At 34.5% G+C, this 24,216-nt stretch overlaps 1 long non-coding RNA gene across 1 annotated transcript; it reads right to left on the bottom strand.

The window, feature by feature from the left end:
* Positions 1-22,128, bottom strand: LOC131814039 (uncharacterized). Its single transcript, XR_009347102.1, has 4 exons — positions 22,035-22,128; positions 21,611-21,729; positions 14,614-14,678; positions 1-188 (listed from the first exon to the last, which is right to left on the bottom strand). It is a non-coding gene; the product is annotated as an uncharacterized LOC131814039 (long non-coding RNA).
* Positions 22,129-24,216: the final 2,088 nt, after the last annotated feature.

Genomic DNA, 24,216 nt, shown 5'->3' with positions numbered 1-24,216 from the left:
AACCAAGTATTTATGGGAATCTTGAGTATATGAAGGATGTGGCATTTCTGCATTTGGTAATAACCTACCATGCAGAAGAAGAGACACTGAGTTTCATGTTTCCCCAAGAACCTGTGAGCTAAGGAAAGTTCTGCTTAGTGGAGTGCAGTGGCTCCCACTCTTCTCATCAGTCTTGGATCTCACAATTTCTGTGGGTTTAAATAAGCAATTTAATTAGACATTTTGGAAGTGTGCCTATGTGCATGTGTGTGGCTCTCTTTAAGCTATTAACAACAAACTAAACAAAGAATAAAACCAGGGTGTTTTTTTTTTCCTTTTCCTTAAACTCTGTAAAAAACACCATACTGACTCCAGTAAAGAAACATATGCAAAAATAAAAGGGTAATCCCTTCCATAATCAAAACATGCAGCAGTTTGGTTGTGCAGCTTGTGGACTGCATATCCATCTTCAGAAATATAACTGTGTATAATATATATGAGGGACAGAGAGAGAGACAAAGCAAAGACTTTTTAAAGAAGAAAGATCTTAATAAAATTATTCCTGGCTTAACTTTATAAATTCAGTTCGAGTTTGCAATTGTCTGATTTCCTTCTCTCCCATTCTCTCTCACATATAGCATACACAAACACACATACTTACCCCCTATATAATTTCATTAAATCTTCTCACTTTTCTACTTGTTGTCATTACCTATGTGCCTCATATGGAGTCTGGGGTCTGAGATCGTTCCATCTAGTCTGTGTATCTCTATCTCAAAGTGAACTTTTCTCCAGAACTCATGAACCCAAATGCAATGCATTCCATATACACTTCCCCGAATATAAACCACTCATACCTGCAGAAACCCATGCCATTGACTGTTGCCTGATTCCATGATAATATGAGAAATACTTTTTGATCTGGGTATATGCACATAATAGAATGAAAAACATCAAATTAATGGATGAGAGATGGAGCTTGTGGACTGCATATCCAAGGTTGCTTTAGTCAATGAAATATTGTCAGATTATATAATCACAACATATTTGGAAAATAGTTTAAAAAATGTAGAAGACAGAAAACAGTGTTTGATCTTTCTTAGAAATATTTTTAAAAGGTAATAGGGAGGGAGTAAATCAGGTTGAAGTATGCCAAATATTTTATTGACATTACATAAAATGTGAAAGTAAAATGATCAATTCTCTCTTTCTCTCTCTCTCTCTCTCTCTCTCTATATATATATATATATATATATATATGGGATACCTTAAATATATCTAAATTTAGACTAAATTTAGACTATGTTGCCAAAATGATAAGCCGTATTACAAAGAAATTATTATTTACAGTTATCTTTGTTAGTTATACTCAGAGTAAATATTACAAAAAAACCCAAAGGAATATATCATAGTTTAAAATATATAAAGGTAGTGTGTTCTGATTCAAAAGAAAAAAGACAAATATCCTTCATTTAAAGAACTTCTAGTCTATAATATCCATAGTACGAAGGAGCAGGAGACAGATGAATAAACCCAAAATTACTACAACAGGTAGAGAAAAATATATATAACTATGCTAAGAAGATACAGAGAAGAGAATTTAACCCATCTTCAGTGTTAAGTAAACTCTTGGACAAGTGAGTGTCATAGATTCTAGAGTATAAATTTAATTTACATAAATTCATTTTCCAGGAGTTTGTTCATTTTAGGTCAGCAAGGTCATTGAGTTGAACAAGATATTAACCTGTTACAGGCAGTGTATAACAGTGATACATTTCCACAGAACTGTGAAAAGTGAGGGTGCAATTCTGAATGGTGTGAGTTTCAGTGAATGCAGTACTATGCAATGCGAGAATTGCTTGTACTTAATAATAGATGATTATTCCATATTTTTATTATATAAAATTATTTTATAGCTAGAAACTTCCCTATGGCTTGTTAGAATCAATATATATTATGCGTATGAGTGTGTGTTTACTTTTATGGACTCAAGGACCACATTGTCCAAAAATAGCACTCTGGAAATTACTTTCTTAAGAAAATTATCATTATGCTCTCTAGCTTGGTATTATTCTGAAGAACATTATGCAGAAAATTGTCCTATCCATTTCATGGATATTATGAATAATTGGAATCTAACCAACAATAACAATGATTTCCGTAGACATTTTGTGTAATAGACTGGTAAGAACTAAATTAACCCACTTTCAGCTTATGTCATGTGTGGCCAATGTCTTCCAGGGTTCTGTATTAGCAGATTTTAATAAGGCCAAATGTGATGCTCTGTTGAATATTCAACTAACGGATGGGGCATTTTAAACACCGCATAGCTTAATATTATTTAGCCCAGCAGCCAGGATTCCACAAGTGCTGTGCCAGAGAACTTTCTCGTCCAGCGTGCTGCCACCAGATGGTATTCATCCTACCATATGTTTCAATGCCTAGAGAAGCATAATGGTACAATGCCTGCTACTTAATTCAATACTGAAATCATGTGAATTAATACATGCTGAGGGTAAATGATAGAAGTGAAGTAATGAATATGGAAAGAGAGCAATAAAATCCGCTGACGGATAATTCCAGTAATTTTTTTCTACTCTGTGTGGCTCTATTTAGGGGAAACAGGATTGAAAATATAAATTAGGATTAGTGGATAACATTTTGTGCTTTGTTAACTTCTACAAATATATATATATATATGACTTAAATACTCAGCAACTAGATTTTTCAATGTATAAAATGAAGAAAATATAGATGATGGCTAGCTTAAAATATTACCTGGTGCCTTAAATCTTACAAAGTTTCTGAGTTTCCTTAGCCAAGGTCTTCCAGGATCTGATGTGACTTTTTCTGCATAACAAAATTAACCTGGGTTTTCATCAATTTTTCTAATACAGGTACAAATAGTGAAGTACATTTTTTCCATTGTAAATACATTGGTTATTGCAAGGAAGTTATAATATTCTAGTCACAGATAATTATTCAATCAAATTTTTATAATAGAGTGAAATAATTTTGTTATAAAAGATTTAATATACAAAAGAGTTGTAAGTTAGTAAAAGACATATCTGATTTAATGTCTCATTATAAACTCACATGTGCCTGCTGTTGCTAAGACCCAAACAGCAGAAGCTATTCATACAAAATAATATTTATTTTTCCATTGAGGATAATGGGTTTGCATTTTTCAAAGCACATTCTTTCAAAAGTCCTCTTTTCAGCCAATGACATGTCTTTGCAGGTAAGCTAACATTGAATCCTAAATATTACTCACTAAAAAGTGACATCAGCAAAATGGTGGAGTAAGAGATCCCATCCTTCATTTTCTCACAGAAAGCAGCAATTACACATCTATCCACGAAGGAAAATAGCTTTGTGAGAGTGCAGGACACCAGTTAAGAAATGATAGCACATAGTGTAGTGAAAACATGGAGAAAACCACAAAGAAAGGGTAGGAAGAACAGTTTCATTTGGTCTGCATTATTCCCTCCCCCACCCCAACCCCACCCCAGGCTACACAGCTCCTGGCCAAGAGGAAATCCCAAACCCATGAGTGCTCCCTCACAGGGAAAAGGAGAGTAGGGTGAGCAACCAGCTTCCCCATATTTTCAGATGGGAGAAAGGACCCACTTTGGTTTCTCCATACCCAGATTGCTCAGGAGATCCTCATAGCTGAGATGTCTGGAGAAGGCTAGGATCAAAGAAGAAGGTCGGGGCTCCCTGCCCTGTAGCAGGTGCCACCATGGGCCACAGGGGTCTGTTCTACAGAGAACACCAATAGCCTGCACTGCTGAGAACCTCAACAGCCATCACAGCTGCCACAGACCCACAAAGCAGGAGATGTTTTGTACAACCCAGGAGAAGGAGTTGCTGCTGGGCTGTCCTTGGTCACAGCCATCTTCCCTCCATGCCTCTCCCTCCCAACTGCACAGGCAAAAATTCCAGATCCATGGTTGCTCTGTATGTGTCTATGCTCCAGAAGCTAACTTCATAGTCACTTCCCAAGTGCCCACCCTTCAGATATTAGCATACTGCTTCAATAGGCTTACTTGTGCCTTAGACACTGGCATTATTCCCCCTTGGGGCAGGCCAGCACCCTGAAACATGAGACCATGGTCACCTTCTGGAAGTCCGTGCTTTGGCCACCAGTTGCATAGCACCTCACTATTGCCAATACCTGGAACGGCTCTAGAGTAGGCATGCCTCTGTCCTAAACACTGATGCCACCATTTCAGGGGCGAGGCCTGTCCCCAGGCCCTAACGCCACAGTCAGTCAATGTGGGCCTGCACAGGGACACCCCAGTTCAATGGCTGCTCTGTGAGTGTCCCTGCCTGACACAATACTCCACCATCACAGTGAGTTCATCCGTTCACTGAATACTGCAGCCACTGCTGCAATGAGCATGCCTGTATGCCGGACCTAGGGCCAAGAGGAATGCCCTTGATTATGACTTTCCTCCACAGCGGAAAAATAAAACAAAAGGACCCCCCGAGCCCTTGCTGCTGTTGTGGACACCCCTAGCTTTGGCCACTGAGGACCTGCACAGTTTTTGCCAATGCTGACTTCAGCTGATGGATCCACATGGAGACTCTTCCACTGTCCCTCCCCAGAGCTAGAACCACTGCACCTCACCCCCACAGCACTTCCACCCACACATAGGTGAAGGTCTTTCCATAGTCATTCTGTGAAGTCTGGAAGAGGTAAATTCTTCCTCAAATGTACAGACATAAATGTAAGGCTACAGAAACATGAAAACATCATAGAACCAATGAAACACAATTAAAAAAAAATGGAGATCTTCAAGTGGCCCAGCAAATAATTTTTAAAAATTAATCTTTAAGTACCTGCGTGGCTCAGACAGTTAAGTGTCCAACTTGTTATTTCAGCTCAGGTCATGGTCTCATGGGTCATGGGATAGAGCCTTGTATTGAGCTCCTTGTTCAGCATGGAGTCTGCTGGAGATTCTCACCCTCTGCCCCTTCCCCACCTGCTACATGGGCATGTGCTTGCTCTCTCATTCTCTCTCAAATAAACACATAAATCTTTTAAAAAAAAAAAAACTTAAACATTAAAAAAAATTTAAAAATCATCTTAAAGAAGCTCAATGAGCAAGAACAAAACTGGATATATCATACTCCTTGATTTCAAAATATATTACACAGCTATGTAATGATGCAAATATAGTGTTGTCATAAAAATAGTCATACAGACCAATGGAACAGAATATAAAGCCCAGAAATAAATCCATGTATTTATGGCCAAGTGATATTTAACAAGAGTGCCAAGAACACATGATGGGGGAAAGGCTAGTTCCTTCAATAAATCGTGCTGGGAGAACTGAATACCCATATGCCAAGGGATGAATTAGGCTCTTATCTCATGCCTCATACAAAAATCAAAATAGATTATAAGCTTAAACATAACACTTAAAACTGTAAAACTTTTATAAGAAAGCATAGGGAAAAAGCTTCCCAATAATGGTCCTGGCAAAGATTTTTTTTGGATATGATACCAGAAGTACAGCTAAGAGAAGAAAATTTGCTAAATTGGATTGGATCAAACTTTAAAAAGCTTCTGCAAAGCAAAAGAATGATCAACAGAGTGAAAAGGCAATCTACCGAATGGGAGAAAATATATGCAAGCCATATGTCTGATAAAAGATTAGCATTCAAAATATATATGGAACGCATGCGACTCAATAGCAAAAGAAACGCATCACCCAATTAAAAAATGGACAAAGGACCTGACACAGATGGAGCTATGCTAAATAATTCAGAGAGAGACAAATAGCATATAATTTCATTCATATGTGGACTTTAAGAAACAAAACATGATCAAAAAGAAAAAAAAAAGGGAGAGGAAGAGAGAGAGGCAAACCAAGAAACAGACTCTTAACTATAGAGAAAAAAATTGATGGTTATCAGTGGGGAAGTGGAAGGGAATGGGTTATATAGGGTATGGGGATTAAAGAGTGCACTTGTGATGAGTACACAGTGCTGTATGGAAGCATTGAATCACTGTATTCTACACCTGAAACTAATATCACACTGTATGACAACTAACTAGAATTTGAATAAAAACTTAAAAAAAGGAAGCCATAAAGATAGTAACAGGTCAGTGAAAAGGTACTCAATCATGAGGGATATGCAAATCCAAATCACAATGACATATCACTTTGCATAAGTTGGGATGGCTGTTATTAAAAATACAAGAGGTAATAAGTGTGGCTGAGGACATAGAGCAAAAGGAACTGCTTCTACATTGTTGGTGGAAATATAAGTTGGTAGCTTCATTACAGAAAACTATACGGGATCCCCGCAATATTTAAAATAAATTATCATATGATAGCAATTCTACTTATGGGTGTATATCCAAAGGAAAGGAAATCAGTATCTTGGATAGATAGATACCTGTCTTCCCATGTTCATTTCAGCATTAACAATGGCCAAGGTAAAGAAAGTGTGATACACACACACACACACACTGAAATACTATTCAACCTTAAGAAAGAAGGAAAACCTGCATTGACAAAAAAAAACAAGGATATACCTGGAGGATCTCATCCCAAATGAAATAAACCAGACAGGAAGATGAATACTACATGACTTCATTGTATGTGGAATCTAAAAATGTCAAGATCATGGAAACAGAGAGTCAAACGGTGTTCACCCTAAGTTCAGGAAAAGGAATATAGGCAGATGTTGGTCAGTACAGAGTATCAATTAAGCAAATTAAAAAATTGTGATGATCTAATGACAGTGTGACTATATCAAATTATCAAGTTGTACACTTTAAATATATATGATTTTTAATTGACAACTATACCTTGATAAAGTTTGAAAAATAAATATAAATAAATATATTTATTTGCCAATTGTAAAATGAAGACATAACTATGACCAATCATTGTCATGTATTTTGCCAATATATAATTTATGAGATCTTGAGACTATTCCTTAATAAAGATTACTATTTTATAACCACAGGTGGATACTATGCTTATCATTTCATAGTTTTGTAAAACCAGAAATCTTCAGTCCATACTATATTCTTTCACTTTTCTCATTCATCTTTCATTAAAGAAATGACAAATCTATGATTAGCATGCAAATCAAAAACAAAATCAGTACACTGTTGGAATGCCCTTTTTTTTTTTTTTATTAAATGTACTTTTCAGCAAGAGAGTTTGTCAAAGTGAATGCGATACTCTCTCTGCAATGGCAGTTATTTGCAAGCAGTGAAACATTAACATCAAATATTCGAAGGAGACTTTTCACAGCTGCCAAGTTAATCTCCTTTAAACCTAAATTCTGTTCATGTTACTCTTTTGCTCAGTAACCATGATTTTCTCCCCCATTGCTTACCAAATTAATTAAAATTAAGATATTTTGATATTTAATCCTGGATACAATATGTTCTCAATCTGCCCTTCCCGTGTTCTCTATCATAGTTTCTCTAAATTGTAGTATACACTTCAGCTAAACTAGAGTACTTATCAACTATAGTCTTTAAACATCTGGACATTCCTAATTTTGAGTGTCTTTAGGTTGTTCATTCTGTCAACTGGAAATTCTTTAGGCATCATTTACTGTCAATAGAAATCCCTCTAAAAATATCTGAAATGTTACTTCCTCCAGAAAATCTTTGTTATCCTACCCGTGATTGCATGTAGCTTCCTCTCAAGACTCTTGATCGTCTCTGTTCTGTGTAGGTATGTAATGACTTTAATTTATACTGTATTTCATTCTATAACTTTTGTTCTCTACACTCCAATACACTATCCTAACATCGGATGCCTGATTAATTACAACTAAATAAAGCCATCTGAACCTTCAGCTATGTTTCCACTGCAGGTCAACTCTGTGTAGTCAGCCTAGTTGACTCTACCTGACCACCTGCCTGTGTCAATGAGATAATGCTTTCATCATCCTCTCTCCCAAGATTGTAGATAAACATTGAACACTGACGTTCTCCTTCATTATTAACTGGATGTCTTCCTCCTTTTCCTAGTTCTTGCATCTGATATCTCCCAGAGAGTCATGGATTTCCTCCTTGATTTATAGCTCAAAGGAAACTAATATGTCATTGTTTAGGATCTCATGGCTTGATGCAATCTCATGAATCAAACTCATTACATATATATATCAACCTGCATTAGATGAATGTATTTTATTATCCCTTGGTAGATTTGTTCATTTGCACTGCTGAACTTTCTCTTAAAAGGGATGATCTTCTCATTCTGATCAATTTTCCATCTCTATCCTTTATCTATCTTAGTATCCACTGTGCCTAGAATTTCACCAAACACGACAACAGATTTCAACTGAGAGGCCATTTATTTATCTTTTGCTTCAATAGGAACATCTACTTAAAAGGTATTTTATAAGGACATATAACCCTAGTGCAAGCTCATATTAAACTGATGTTCCATTGGGATGACACATGCACTATTTCTGACTTGAAAATTGGTTGTGTTAGAACCAGCATCTGTGTCACTATAGGATAGCTCTAGTTTTTCCTTACTTTCATGGGTGAACAAACTGTATGATGCTAAAAAACAAAAGTCACGGAGACTGTACTACAACTTCCCTGTTACTGAAATGATTTTTACCAACCCCTTTCCCTGACCTACTTAGCTAGCTCCTAGTAGCTATTCAGAATTCGGTTAATTATCACCATGGAATCCACCATGATAATTTCATCTCAAGAATCTGCCTACACAGTTTTCATCATGGTAATCTATAATAATAACGCCATTATTATTATTATCATTACCGCTTTGGTAATCTATATTCTTTTACTCATAGGCTTAATCACTTCCTGAAATTAATTGTTCATATATTTATTCACATGTAGGTATTCTACGATTATTACTTAAATAAATGGAGACATTGACCATTATGCTATCATTATAAATAGCATTCTATAAGTAGTTATTAATTCTGACTGGGAAAGAGAAATATTGTGAAATCCTTGGAAAGATGTTAGGTATTGAATTTGGCCCCCAAATGGGTAAAACTTGTTCCATGTGGAAAATATTTAAATATTTTAAAATATTATTTGTATTGGAACTGGCTTTATATATACAGGCTGCAATATAATGCTGTTTCCACATTTTATATAATTTTTTGATCATTTTTCAGGAGATTTTTTTATAAATGTTTTTATAAATGTTTCTTATAAATTGTCAATAAATTTGCAAATATGAAATGTGTTTTGGGTTCCTTAATCCTATCATAATAAAGTGATTCAATATCACTACAAAATCTTTTTACTTTAAACCCACCCCATTATTTTTTGCATTTTTTATCTCCTATATATCATTTAAATATTTTATCATATTTTTAAGTATTTAATATTAAGAGAATAAAGAGTATATAGGTGTGAGATAAAAATTAAATTTCTGAACTCATTCTTATATTGAGAAACAGTAATTCTCTCATCATTTCATGTTTGTTTCTATTTTTGCAGGTCTGCTTTTTTATTTCTAGCTATGATGATCGCCAGAAGTCTTTGTCACATTTTTGTCCTACTTTGTGATTACTTCAGACAAACTGCAGCTCTGAGAAAACAATCTGTTTTCTTCTCTTCTCTCTTATTCCTTGCACCCTTGTTCAGCTTCTCCACTGTCTAAGATGAGAGGTCAATGTCATTTCTAAACCTAAACTCATCCATTCTATTTCACATAGAAGGGCTGCTTTCATTTTGTTTGTGGCCATTATTTCTCAATATCCAGTCAAAGAAACAGGAAGATAATGCTCATGCTTTTATCACATTTTTATTTATTTTGAACCTGTCACTCAGTTCTTGCAGATTTTTATCACAGCCTTTGACTTCCTGTTGATGTTTTTCCTCCCCATGGTCAGATTTTTTAAAATTAATTTTGGTCAATATCAATTTTGGCAAAGATCTTTCAAATTGAATGGTTTTTTTTAAGATAACATATAGGACAGCCTATGCTGGGTGAGGTATCTGTCATAAGTTATATTTTGCAATATACACATACACACATTTACACACACTCAATCACTCACTATTTTAGTTTTCTTTATCTGTATTCCATGAATATAAACAAAAGGGAATGTAAGAATTAGGACAGTGGAGAATATAAATCTTACCGTCCTGATGCATACCACAGATCCTATTACCAGTGTATCAGTTAAAAATTAAGAGAAACAAACAATAAATTAAGGTACAAATGTATGTCTCATATTTATCATCTCATACAAAGAGATATAAGAAGCAAATGAGAAGTTACCAACTTAGCAGAGTTAACAGAACCATAATGTGAATCCTATAATCCCACAGTAGACTCAGTTGAGTCCACTGTTATCACGCATACACACACACACACACACACACACACACAGAAAGTTTTATTTAAATGACATATTTATTTGGATAAGAGATTATTGAAAATGGTCATTCTAAATATCAGGGCCATAGTGGTTTATTATTTGCATTTTTATTCTTAATAAGCCCCTATTAGTGTTTTATTCTTAATATTTTTTGTTGTATATGTTGAAATGAGTCACAGTAGAGTTAGCGATTATATTTTTATTCATTGAAAAAGTCAATCTTTTTGTAAATGTTTCTAGTTAATGTGGAATAAAATCATGAGTAATCAAAATCTGGTTTTTATTTGGAAAACAAAATGTTAATTTTTTTTTTTTTTAATTTAGCTAGTGGCTTGAGTGCCTAATTCTATCTCTTTTTCCTTCGATAGAAACATATACCAAAGACTTATATTAGGAAGCGTAGGGGAAGGGCAAGAAAGAATCTTTCAAAGGGGGTGTGGTTTTTGCTTTTGCACAAGGTGAACAAGGAAACATCTTCAATAGACTGTTACTTGATAGAGTCCCGAGGAATATGAGGGTGTGGGGAAGATTATTCTAAGTAGAAGGAAGACCAAGTGAATAAGGTCTAAAGAGTAATTTTCTCAGTGTTGTCAAAGAAGGGAAAATAGTGCCCTGGATGGAGGTGAATGAGAATGACCAAGATTTCTAGACTGAGCAGCTAGAAGTATTTAGTTGCCATTAACCTGATTGAGAGAAGAATGTAGATGAAACAAGTTTGGGGGTGGGGGTCAGCAGAGTAAAGATTTGGACATGTTAAGTTTGAGATAGGAGATCAATATTAAATTAAATGTCAAGAAAGAAACATGTACTTTAGAACATCTGTCAGAATTGGAGATATAAATTTGCAAGTTTTTATGGAATCTGGAAAAAATCACAAAACAAGGCTCTATAGAATGAAAACGGGTGAAGGCCAAGGCCTCTGCATTTGGGAACTCCTCCAAAAATAGAATAAGTGGAAGAACCAGCAAAGAGACTAGAACTAAATAAGAGGGATATATGAAGCCAAGGAAAACCAAGGCAGTATGCAATCAAAGAGGAGAGAGACACCTCTTTGAAATAGTGCTGATATGTTGTCATTTACTGGAATGAGCAATGGGGAAAGTAAGTTGGAATGCAGATTCAAATCAGACTGTTGCAGTTTCTGACAGGAATTAAAGAGTATTTATAGATTATCCTTTATATATATATACATGCACACATTCACATACACATAGACACACACACATAGACAAATAGATATAGATAGATGATACATATCTATATCTATCTATCTATATAAAATATATAATTAAAATAAATTTTAAGGAATGGCAAAGAAATGGGCCAATAGTGAGGCAAATGGAATTTTGAAAGTTTGCAGAAGTTATTTGGTTCAAAAGGAAGATATGATATTGTTTTGACATCGACAAGGATATTTTAGAAGATGGGAAACAGGAGATATTCTAGAAGGGAAAGTGTGAACAAACACAAATGGAGTGGTGTCCTTGAGTAAGGCAAGAAGGTCTAGGGCCTGAGTGCACTGCACGGGTAGAGATTGCTCATTTATGGTTCTAGGAAAAAGGAAGGCATATGGGTGCAGTCATTGTTAAGAAAGTACCATGTGCTACATTAAAGTAGAGCAGGACCTTGAGCAATAGAGCACCAGGAACCATCCTTCTCTTAGGTGCAATAGTATTGACCTGTATGATGTCAGAGTTAAGAGGACATAGGATTTGTAAAACCCATGTGATTTTTTGGGTCACTTTCTGACCATTCCTCCACAGTGTAATTTTAACTGTATAGTTAGTAAAACAGCTAGGATTCTTGTTACTGATAATTTTCTGCCTTACAACACTAATGAATTAATTCACTAAACAACACAAAACCTTTTAATATGAGATTACATGCTTCTGGTTGTTTTTATTAATATAACTAATGTTTATTGGGACTTAAAATATACTAGGCATAGTTATAAGCACTTTACACATATTATCATTTAATATATGACTTTTTGAAAACCAATGTGCATTTATTAGCATTCATTTTGGATTAAGGAATGTAATGCCTAGGTTAATTTTTTTTTTTTCCTCTTTGTGTCCTGTTCTAGTATGCTGGTATTTTGAGTATTAAAAATGAAAATCCTAGCCATTGCCCTGTCAATATTTCTCTTCTACCACTCTATACAAAGCAAAATGTCCACTTCCTTTTCTCACAAATCATACAAAGATTGGGGGGGGGAATAAAAAGATTTTGGTTTGATTTAGTTAAGAGAAGACAATGAGTTCCCATTCAAATAAATTGTTAAATCTCAGAAATACCTAAGCCAGCACTTTGATTTTAACTGAATGCTGTCACTCTGAATCTTATCTTGCATATGGCTTCTTGTGGATTAAAAAAAAAAAAAAATAGACAAACAACTTTATATGTTATTACTTTTAATACACCTTTCTTCTTGATTCTTTAATCTCATTCTATTTTATTTTTAAAGATAGTTGTATATGAAAATTTAATTTAAAAAATGGATTTATACACTATTTTTTTAAAGAATTTGATTGGATTTAAACAATCATTAAATGAAATATCCCAGTAAATAAATGTGAACAAGAGAATAACAGTAGAGTTGAATTCTTTGTATAGCATTCTACTGAGTCTTCTGGGTTTTTAGAAATCACATAGTTCACAAACATATACTGATATTTGGGATGCTTAGGTGGCTCAGTCAGTTAGGTCTCTGCCTTTGGCTTAGGTTATGATCCCAGGGTTCTGGGATCTGGTGCCACATGGGAGTCCATACTCAGTGGGAAGCCTACTTCTCCCTGTACCTCCTGCTCCCTCTGCTTGTGCTCCTGATCTCTCTCCCTCTCTCTTTCTCTTACCAATAAATAAAATTTTTAAAAAAATACATTGATATTTAATATTAAATTCAATATCCATGCAATTTCAAAAATAATTCTGCTTGTATAGTATATTGAAATCAATATACAAAAAGTTAATGATATATATAATACTTTAAGCAACTGTGATCATTTAAAATCCTACCCAGGAAATATTTAATTTTATTATAATACTCATAATGTTATTAATGAGAAATGTTTGCATTTGCTTTGATTTTTTTAACCTGGAGGAGGAGAACACCTGGTAATAGAATGTAAGCAAATTGCTTTTAATTCTTTTATATTCGTTATATTCCATAAGACAAATAGTAGGATTACTTGGATGGACTAGAAACAAATATTATTTCTGTATTTCTGTTTAATTCTTATTTCTGGCAGTTCAATTTGGTTACCATGATCCTGATGAAGACAACAGAAACTGATAAATACTTAAAATACCTGGAATCTCTTACTTTTTAAGAGAAATCCCCCAACAAATGGTCATTAAATAAAACTCTCTGGAGGTGCGTGGGTAGCTTGGTCCGTTAAACCTCCAGCTCTTGGTTTTGGCACGTTCATGATCTCAGGATCCTGAAATTGAGCCCCACTAAGGTGGCTCTGTTTGAGATTCTCCCCCTGCCCCCACCTTTATCCCACTCACACATGTGCACACACACTCTCTCTCTCTCAAATAAGTAAATAAGTGAAGTCTTTAAAAACAAAAACCTCTCTGGATTAGCTACATGGAATGTGTTCCAGTCTGGGGACAAGAGCTTGAATAACAAGTATATACAGAATTAGTTCACAATAAAAGGGCAGGGATTGAGTAAAAATTAAGGATCAACTTTTAGATCAGACTGGAGTTATCTGGGTTGTATGAAGGTACTGCTTTTCTCCACCCTAACAGAGAACAGAGGAATAAGGGAATTGGAGAAGTGAAACCTGAACCTAGAGCAAAAAAAAAAAAAAAAAAAAAAAAAAAAAAAAAAGGAAAATAGTAGCAAAATATACCAATAATGAAATTCAAGAGAACTTTTACATCTAGTTGACTCTGTGTGTGGTGTGTGTGTGCGTGCACGCACGCATGTGTGTGTTGAGGGAGGGGCATGTCTTCTTTGAAATGTGTCTTAAAAATCAATGCTAGCCAGTAGGTATTAGAAATGGGTACTTCAGTGATGTGAGTGTGTATATCTTTGTGTCTGGGTCTTGGGAAAAGGTTACTTACCATGAAAGATGTTCTATAAGGAACTGAGAAAATAAAGCAATGCTAGTGTGTTTTAAGATTGGCACTGTAATCGTGCTCAATGAATCATGCAAGGAAAGCAGAGGGAAAAGGAGGTAAGAGCAGTTTCTGGATATGAATCATGTGAAGTTCTTATCATGGTGACAGGTATTTGTATACATGGAAAACACTAAACTTTACCTTCCAATATAACGTGACTTGAACTTCAGGCCTCTGATGTATTACCAGTACCAGATGTTTTAGTTCTGGAAAGAAATATATATCATTAGTCTCCACAAATAACTATAATTATTAAATTAAAATGTCATTACACAATCTGTAAATAGAAGGCTGGGAGTGACTACATTCTGTGATTATTTAGTTCTATGCCACTGTTTCACTGTAGTCTTAAAGAGGCTAAAATGTAGAGTGGGTGAGAGTGTGGGGTCCCCAGCAAGGCTGCTGTGGTTCTCCCTCCCAGCTATGAAACTGACTGGCCCTGCTACCTGACACACAGGTCATAGTCTTCTTTGGCCCCTATGACTTCATCAGTAAAATGAGTACAGAAACAGTATCGACTTCATGGACATAGTGTTAGAATTAAATACACAAATACTCATAATGGGCATGTGTTGGGCACAGCAAAGATGGCGCTGGCCTGCCTTCTCTTCCGGCTAGAAAAGGCGCCACCGTGGCAGTATTGGCGCCAACGTGGTGGTTTCGGTTCCGCATATCTCTGATATTTCCTCCTCTCGCCCAACACACCCTACCCAGTTACTGACTACGTAACCAAACCCCATAGGCTCTCTCCCCGCTGACCTCATTTCCCATCCCCTACCCAATATAAGCTGCAACCCTGCTCAATAAAGTGAGATCCTGCTTCGACAGATCCCCAGAGTCTGGTGTGGTTTGTTAATGCGCCTGGACTCGCGACACTCGCCATCCCGCTCAGCCCCAAGGGGAGCTACCAGCTGGCCCGGACGCTCTCCTCGTGCCTGTCGGCCCGCAAAACCTACCGGAGTCCGACAGGCATGAAAAGTGCTTGACATTCGAGAACCCAATAAATGTCCAATCTCATAAATATTGGTGAGTAAAACTGTGATTTCAATGTGAAAGATAGAAAAGAAACCCTTTTGCAAAGTATCTATGCAGTAATTTAAGCTAAAGATTGCAGGAAATTGCTATTTATGACAATCTTCCAACTATCAAAATAAGACTTAAGATTTTTCATTTAAATATCATTTCCATTTCTGTGTAAAATGTAATGATTCTTAATACATAATGGTATGGAAAATTTTAGCTTGTACAGAAATTATCAATGAGAACTGTTTTATCCCTAAAGAGCAATTTGCTATTAGTGATAGTGAGATGGCACAACGCAGGTTAGGTTATCTAAAGCAAAATTATTTTTTATCTTTTACTCTTACATGTTAAATTACTATGATATTGCTACATAGCACCTACATATCCTTGGGATTTCGTTTGTAATTCTAGAGCAATATTAACATTAAAAGATTAGCCAATAAAGTCATTTTGACCCAAATAACCCAAAGTTTGAAATAAAGGAACAGGTAATCTCATTTCATTTAAATAAGACAATTGTAACACAATTTTTTTTTTTTAAATGTATATGTTGGGATTTTTTTAAAGATTTTATTTTTGGGGCACCTGGGTGGCTCAGTGGGTTAAAGCCTCTGCCTTCGGCTCAGGTCATGATCCCAGAGTCCTGGGATCAAGCCCCGCATCGGGCTCTCTGCTCTGCAGGAAGCCTGATTCCTCCCCTCTCTCTCTCTGCCTGCCTCTCTGCCTAGTTGTGATTTCTCTCTCTGCCAAATAAACAAAATCTTAAAAAAAAAAAAAAATTTCATTTTTAAGTAATCTCTATACCCAAGATATAGAGGTTGAACTTACAACCCTGATTTCAAACATGTTATCCCCTACTGATTTAGTCAATGAGACACACCTATATTAGGATTTTATATAGAACTTGGGATTCCAGTTTATATTATTATAGCCTTATGGTGAGCTTTGATAACAAAAGTTTAAAATCGCTTAATAATTATTTTATGAAAGGAAAAGTGGTATATAATAGTAAAACAAAAGATATAATGTAGTTTTTAGCAATACTGAGTTCTCTCACACCACATTTCCATGGTAAGATTAGAAAATTGGGCCAGAAGAAGAAATAAACCAAAAGTTTGCTTTATACAGAGGTAATTAACATTTATTATATTGTGGTTACCTTTGGTATTTAAGGAAAGATAAGGTCAAAATAATTAATATTAGAATTCAGAATGGGATATATATTTCAAATATATTGAGACAATAAAGGTGAAAAACATGATTCAACCAGAGAAAGACAATTATCATATGGTATCTCTGATATGAGGAATCTGAAAGTCAGGCCAGGTGGCTTGGAGAGTAGGGAAGGAAAAAAATGAAACAAGATGGGATTGGAGGGAGGGAGACAAACCATAAGAGACTCCTAATCTCACAAACAAACTGAGGGTTGCGGGGGTGCGGGGGGAGAGGTGTGTGGAGAGGGTGGTTGGGTTATGGACATTGGGGAGGGCATGTGCTATGATGAGTGCTGTGAAATGTGTAAGCCTGACGATTAACAGACCTGTACTCCTGGGGCAAATAATACATTATATGTTAATAAAAATAATTTTAAAAATATGATCCATGCAACAAATAAATAAGAGAAATGGTTGAAGGAACTGATTTCTAGATTGTTGGTAAAATATAAACTGCTAAGTCTTTGTTAACATAAATTAAAAATTTTGAAAGGGTTTTCTACTTTTCTATTGTAAATTCTAACTTTAGGAACTTTTTTTTTTTACTTTAGGAACTTTTTAAAAAAGCGACATAGAGAAGCATGATCTCTTAAAGGTATAATATTCCCCCTTTTCTCTGTAATAGAAACTATTTAAAAAACAAAGACCTAATATATTGTGAAATACTCATATAATGAACAAATATTAAGCTGTAACAAATTAAGTAGTGGTGTGTCTGGATGGCTCCCCCGTTTAAGTATCAGACTCTTGGTTTTGGTTCAAGTCATGATCTCAGGGTCCTGGTATCAATGGCAGCCCATGTAGGGCTCTGCACTCTTCACAACGTCTGCTTATCTCTCTCCTTCACCCTCCCTTCCTCCCCAAGCCCACGAGTGGGCTCTCTCTCTCTCTCTCTCAAATAAATAAATAAAATCTTTTTTTTTAATTTTTTATTTTTAATAAAATCTTTTTGAAGATAAATGAAAATATTAAGTAAAAACCTTCATATTCTAAAAGATTACCACAGAATAATCTTTCACACTAATGAAAAAATATCTTAAGATAATTGTTTTTATTATAGAATTACTGGGTGGTTAATTTTCTTTTGGGTGATTTTTCTTTTCCTTAATATTCAATATATATTTGAGGAATACAAAATTCCAAGGATGTGTTAGAATGTCTGCAGTCCATTTAGAGTAGGGTTGTTCAACCATGGTGCTATGGTCTTTCTTTCTTTCTTTCTTTCTTTCTTTCTTTCTTTCTTTCTTTCTTCTTTCTTTCTTTTTATTAACATTTGTTTCAGGGGTACAGGTCTGATTCATCAGTCTTACACAATCCACAGTGCTCAGCATAGCACATGCTCTCCCCAGTGTCCATCACCCGCCACCCGATCCCACCCATCCCCCTCCCCTCCAGCAACCCTCAGTGTGTTTCCTGAGATTAAGAGTCTCTTATGGTTTATCTCCCTCTCTGGTTTCATCTTGTTTTACTTTTCCCTCCCGTCCCCTATCATCCTCTGTCTTCTTTCTCAAATTCCTCATATCAGTGAGATCATATGATAATTGTCTTTCTCTGTTGACTTATTTCGCTTTGTTTAATACCCTCTAGTTCCATCCATGTCATTAGAAATGGTAAGATTTTAGGTTTTTTAATGGCTGCATAGTATTCATCTTTTTTGTACTTTCTAAAGATCTAGGAAAAATATGTTATCTTTATGCTCAAAAAATATTACCATCAAAAAGTAAATTAGATTGCCAAACTTTTACATTTGTTTCACATTAATAAAATTATCAAATTAAAAATAATCTCAGAAAGGCTTTAAGAGATTTTTCCTAAAAAAAAAAAAAAATGAACAAATGAAATAATATAAAATAAAAAGAAAGTTGATTTTTCCGTAACAAATCAACATTTAGAAAACATAACAATAGGGGTGCCTGGGTTGCTTAGTTGGTGAAGTGACTGCCTTCAGCTCTAGTAGTGATCCTGGAGTCCCAGAATCGAGTCCTGCATTAGGCTCCCAGCTCTGTGGGGAATTGGCTACTCCTGATCTTCTCCCCTCTCATGCTGTCTCTAACTCTCTCTCTCTCTCAAATAAGTAAATAAAATCTTTTAAAAAAAGAAAACATAACAATATACTGCAAAGAAAATTCTAAAAGACACACAAGTTAAATGGGAAAAATAATTATATGTTTATAAGGAAATGTCATTTAATATATGAAAAATTTTTTTTAATTTACAAAAAAACCCACACACAATATTCCCTATCTGCTGGAAGAGATTGGCAAGAAAAAGAACACATAGTTAATATAAATACTAGAAGCTATAAGGTACTGTATTTACAGGAAACCTATTTTCAATATTGCAAATGAAAAATTGAAGTTAAGACAATAAAATATCAATTTTTATGTCAATTAGTTGATTTTTTCCAAAATGATTTCACATATTTTGAAGTTTATATAAATTAAATATTAAATATATTTTGAATTTATTAAAGTATACATGTGTATCAGAGAATTAAAGAAATATACACAATATAATAACTTATTATTCTTTTCATATTTTGATATTTTCTAAGGTAGCTGTAATCATCATGCTTTTAATCAGAAAACTACAGTAAGAAAAGAGTATATGTAATTTTAAAACAAAATATTTATCCATTTTGAAAAGTAAATAGTTATTCAAGAAAATTTCTCACATTCTGGTTATTCCTGAGTCTAGATTCTAGCCTAGAAATATCTGATATGAATATTTTCCTTTTTACAAACTAATTGTAAAATATCACAACACACTTACTGTTTTCACTTGGTGTCTTGTAAAATTGTGGTATATCTTCCTCTTCCCGTTCTTTCTGTTTTTTTTTTATTGTTGAGATACTAAAACATCCTATTTTCAAATATGATATTAATATATGTTAAAATTACATTGCATTTCATTACTTTTGGGGTTATTTACTCCTGCCATATGGCGCTTTTCAGTTCTGGCTGCTATAATGCAATTCAGTATAATGGGTGGCTTAAACAGGGATTTATTTCTCAAAGTTTTGGAGTGTTAGTCAATTTGTCTCCCCAGTGAGGGATATCTTCATGGCTTGTACACAGCTGTCTTCTTGCTGTTATCTTTACGTGGCAGGGAGAGAACATGGTCTGTCTCGTCTTTCTCTTCCTATAAGGACCCTGGTTTCATTAGGGGACCCACCCTCACAACATCATCCAAAATTAATTACCTCTTACAGGCCTTTCTTTTCAACACCTTGTGGGTCTGGGCTTCAACATATTAATGGGGGGGAGAATGCACAAATTCAGAACTTGACACAGACCTAATAATTTTCCATAAGTCTTTGTGTAATCCTTGGCTTTTGAATACAACCAGTTACTCTGCTTGCTTTCAGTGATTAGATATTCATTTATACAAATTTATTTCTGAGTTTGCTAAATATTTGACCTACAACTACAGGGTACCTTAATCTATTCTAATTGTGCTTTTTGAAATTCTTAACTCAACTGATGAGAAAAAAATGTGGGAAACTATTCTGAGACAAATAATTATCTTTGTAATTTCACTTATTGTCTCATAAATAAAACAGTAAACTATTCAGCTGGAGGCTGTGTTATGCTGGTAGAAAATCCTACAGTATGAGATGTTGAGCCTCCACTAGAAACACAGAAAGTAGGGGGCCATGTGGCTGGTTCAGCAGTAGAATATGTGACTCTCGTTTAGGGGTTGTGAGTTTGAGCCTCACATGGGATATAGAAATTACTTTAAAAAAAAAAATGGAAAGTAAGAAACACTGAGCACATCTATTTTCTCTTTTTAGGACAGGATTATAAGTGGAAGGGTAAAAAACACAGGGACTATATTAGAGTCATGTTACATGGCACACTTTGAATCTTCCTAAAATAAGACCTGAGTTAAAAATGAATTTTAAAAATTAGTTATATTAATGTACTGGATTACAAGGCATTTAAGAGGAGGGGTTGACAATAGGATACTAGGTTGACAATAGGATACTAGTTATAAAATAGAAGGAAATCCTGCCATCTGCTACAACATGAAGGACCTTGAGGGGATTATGCTAAGTGAAATAAGTTAGAAAAAGACAAATATTCAGTGATTTCACTAATATCTGGAATCTAAAAACAAGCAAAAAAAATTCTGAAAATTAAAGAAAAAAAAGAGTTAGGATTGCTAGTCTGGACTCTGATGACACAGGTCAGGGGCAAGAAATGAATTTTTCCTGAATTTATTTGTTAGTTACCTCCAAAATGGGAGTTTCAGCAGTTATCAAAGTTAATCTTATCATCTAAGAATTAAAGATGCACTTTAATTAAAGGGGGACAAAAAAAGAAGGGTGAGAGTTAACAAGGAATTGATAGTTATTATTAGATCTATTTTGCTGGTAAACAACTTTTAAAAAAATGAATTGAATTAGAATTGTTAATTATCTTTAATTCCCCACCTATTTAAATATGTATAATAAAGAAATGCAAATCCAGAAAATGTCCAGGGCAATCCCCACAACTGAAATCTAACTGAACAATATGATTAGAACAATAGGTGTCTGATGTCTGTTCCTTTACTTATTATAACAGCGATAACAATAACAATGTTGATTATATTAGGCAACAAGGAATGTTTATTAGGAACCAGATACAGTTCTGTGCACTTTATAGGTATTAATTCATTGATTCATTCTTATAATAACCCAGGATATCACAAGATTTTTTATTTGTTCCATATTTCATTCAGTTATTAAACAAATATGTTTTCTTTGTAATTACTTTTTATTTCATCCCATCTCTGTCAAGGAATAAAATAAATATACCACATTTCATAAAAAGAAAATATTTTCAATAACTGAATAACTAGGTAATGCTGACATTTCTTTTTCATTCTCTAGAAATTTACCTGGAGCTTAAACTTACCCAATCTTTCAAATATCTTGCTTTTCTTAACAACTTCAAAATGTCAGAATATTGGGTTATTCTCTTCTGGCTTTGGATTTCTGTGCTTCTCTGAAACAGTTCCTAGTTCCTTTGCAGAACTGAAATACCAAATATTGATTTTTTTAAAAATCATGAGAGCTTTAAATGTTTTTAGATTTGCCATTCTAATAATTAATATTCTAATAATATTATAGAACACTTAAACTCGGCCTTTCTCAGTGAACTGAGCCTTTTTTTTTTTAAGAAAAAAATAAGCTAGAGCCTTCAAAGTTTTTCCAAAAAAAAAAAAAAATACCAATCCATCACCTCATTATTTTTTTAGAGAACAAACTTTTCTTGATTTTAATCATTTTCAATAAATCATGACAAATATCATACAAAAAATATTTTTAAAGTTACCTACCATCTGTTCTAAGGTAGTCTGCTGCAAAATGAAATGTCCATTGAGATCAACACATGAGTAATAAGTAAGCTTCAGAAGCGCTCTTGCAGATAGCACACTGAGGGAGCAATGTCCTAGTTTCTGCGGATCCTTGCTCACTCTTTAGAACATTCTGCAGAGGCAGCATGGAACCCACTCAAAATCTGGTTTGTATGTCAAAAATGATGATGCCAGCCAAACACAGAGAAGAAAGAATGGAAAAGTTTATTACCAGCAAAATAAGAGTTTTGGGGGAGAACAGAGTAAGCCTCCTGAGTGTGTCTGAAATGGTTTGTGAGAGGAGGGAAGGGTGATCTGCGTGGGGCTTTTATGGTGTGTGTGTGGGGCGGGGGAGTATGACGCTGGCTGCAACCTTTCCACTTGTGGGCACTGGTTTCCCAATTGTTTCTGGGGTTTGAACCTCACACTAAGTGACTTGACCATGTAGACTTTGTTCGCTGCCTGTCCAAAAGAGGGCCAGAAAGGGAGGAGGGAAAGCAAAACTTGAAAATATATAGCACCCAATATTAAAAACTGAAGTCAGACTAGATTACATTTGTTATGTAGGTATTTTTCTCCAAGTACTGTCACATTTGTTATTAACACAGAAAAATCGATCCATCTTTATAGATTTGCTTTAATAAAATAGGAAAACTGTATAGATGAATCAAATCTGTCAGCATCCTTATTTCAAACGACTCCTCTCCAGTTTGTGATTTGTGTACTAATGGTAGATCGAGAGTTATGTATGTCAGTAGATATTTTAATAAAGGTGATATCCTCAAGGAAAGGAATTTAGTCTGTAAAATGAAGATGATGAAGATAAAGTAGAGGGTTTAAATGATGGAGAATGACAGGTCAAATTAAGCAGGGTGATGAGAAAATAAATAAATTTCATCCACAAAGGGAGGAAGTAGAATACTAGTATTTAAAATGTAAATTTTGGTAAAATAGATTGGAAATTTAAATATAAATCATGAAAAGCCTTATAATAAAGACTATCCAGTTTCATGGAGGAGTTGGGTGTCATAGATGTTTTTCTGGGGGCTGACAAGAATATGAAAAAGGTAAAACATAAAACATAAAAGAAGGGATAGGTCTTCTCATACACACAGACATATATATTCTTTTTTTTCAGACATATATATTCTTTCTAAGTATTTTTATTTTGTTTTTAATAAACACATTGATTTATTTTTTGCAACTCTCTCATATTGTACACGAAATGAATCTTTCTTCTTGTTATTAGCAGAATGCTATATTTTCCTGAAGCTCATTATTATTTTCTGAGCTTTTTCCTTAAAATCCTCTCTAAATTCCCAATACCTTCTTGTTTATGATTGGTTTTCTGAATTGTCTTTTCTTACAAGTATCAACTACTCATACTTGTCAGTAAACTACTAATCTTATTCCCTGTATTGTTTATTTTATTAAACTGTCTGTCAGCCACATTATGCAAAAGTATTTGAAACAGATTGTATGCTGTTCTGCCATGTTTTCAGCAGATGTCTAGTTAATTGGAATTTCTCATAGGTGGACCAATTGTGCTAGCTTCCTAGAAATATAGAAAGACCACTACTGTATACATTTTCTGTTCAAAGTGGTCTAGCTCTGAAGGAGAGTCATGGACATACCAAAAGAGATGACACTCGAATAAATGATATGATGACATAGCAAAAAGTTATCCAAACTAAAATGTGTTGGTTTCTAATAAGCACTGATTTGTGAAATGGGAAAAGCAAATAGCTGAGCTCATTTCTTCTGTGCTAAACTTGGGTATAGAGAAACCATGTTTATCAAATTTGTAAATGATACAGCTTTTTGACATATTTTTACAGAAATCGGAATTCAGTATTATTTGATGACCTTATATAATGACATAAATACAATTTAATGAAATGTGTATTTAATAAGATGAAAAAATGTAATTTAAAGTTTTAGCAGGTTATAGTATATGTGTATGTGTGTGTGTGTGTGTGTGTGTGTGTGTATTTTTTTTTCCCGCAGTTCAGACCTTTCCTTTGAATTCCAGATTTGTGTTTTTAAATGCCTCCTCATCCCCATGTGGATATCAATCTTTTTTAAAGTTTAATATTTTATTTATTTATTTGAGAATGAAGGACAGAGAGAGAGAGTGCAAGAGCAAGGGGGAGGGGTAAGTAGA

The sequence above is a fragment of the Mustela lutreola genome, chromosome 13 (assembly GCF_030435805.1).
Source record: "Mustela lutreola isolate mMusLut2 chromosome 13, mMusLut2.pri, whole genome shotgun sequence".
NCBI lineage: Eukaryota > Metazoa > Chordata > Mammalia > Carnivora > Mustelidae > Mustela > Mustela lutreola.
The sequence above is the reverse complement of the archived record's forward strand: the minus strand, read 5'-3'. Positions and strand labels throughout refer to the sequence as shown.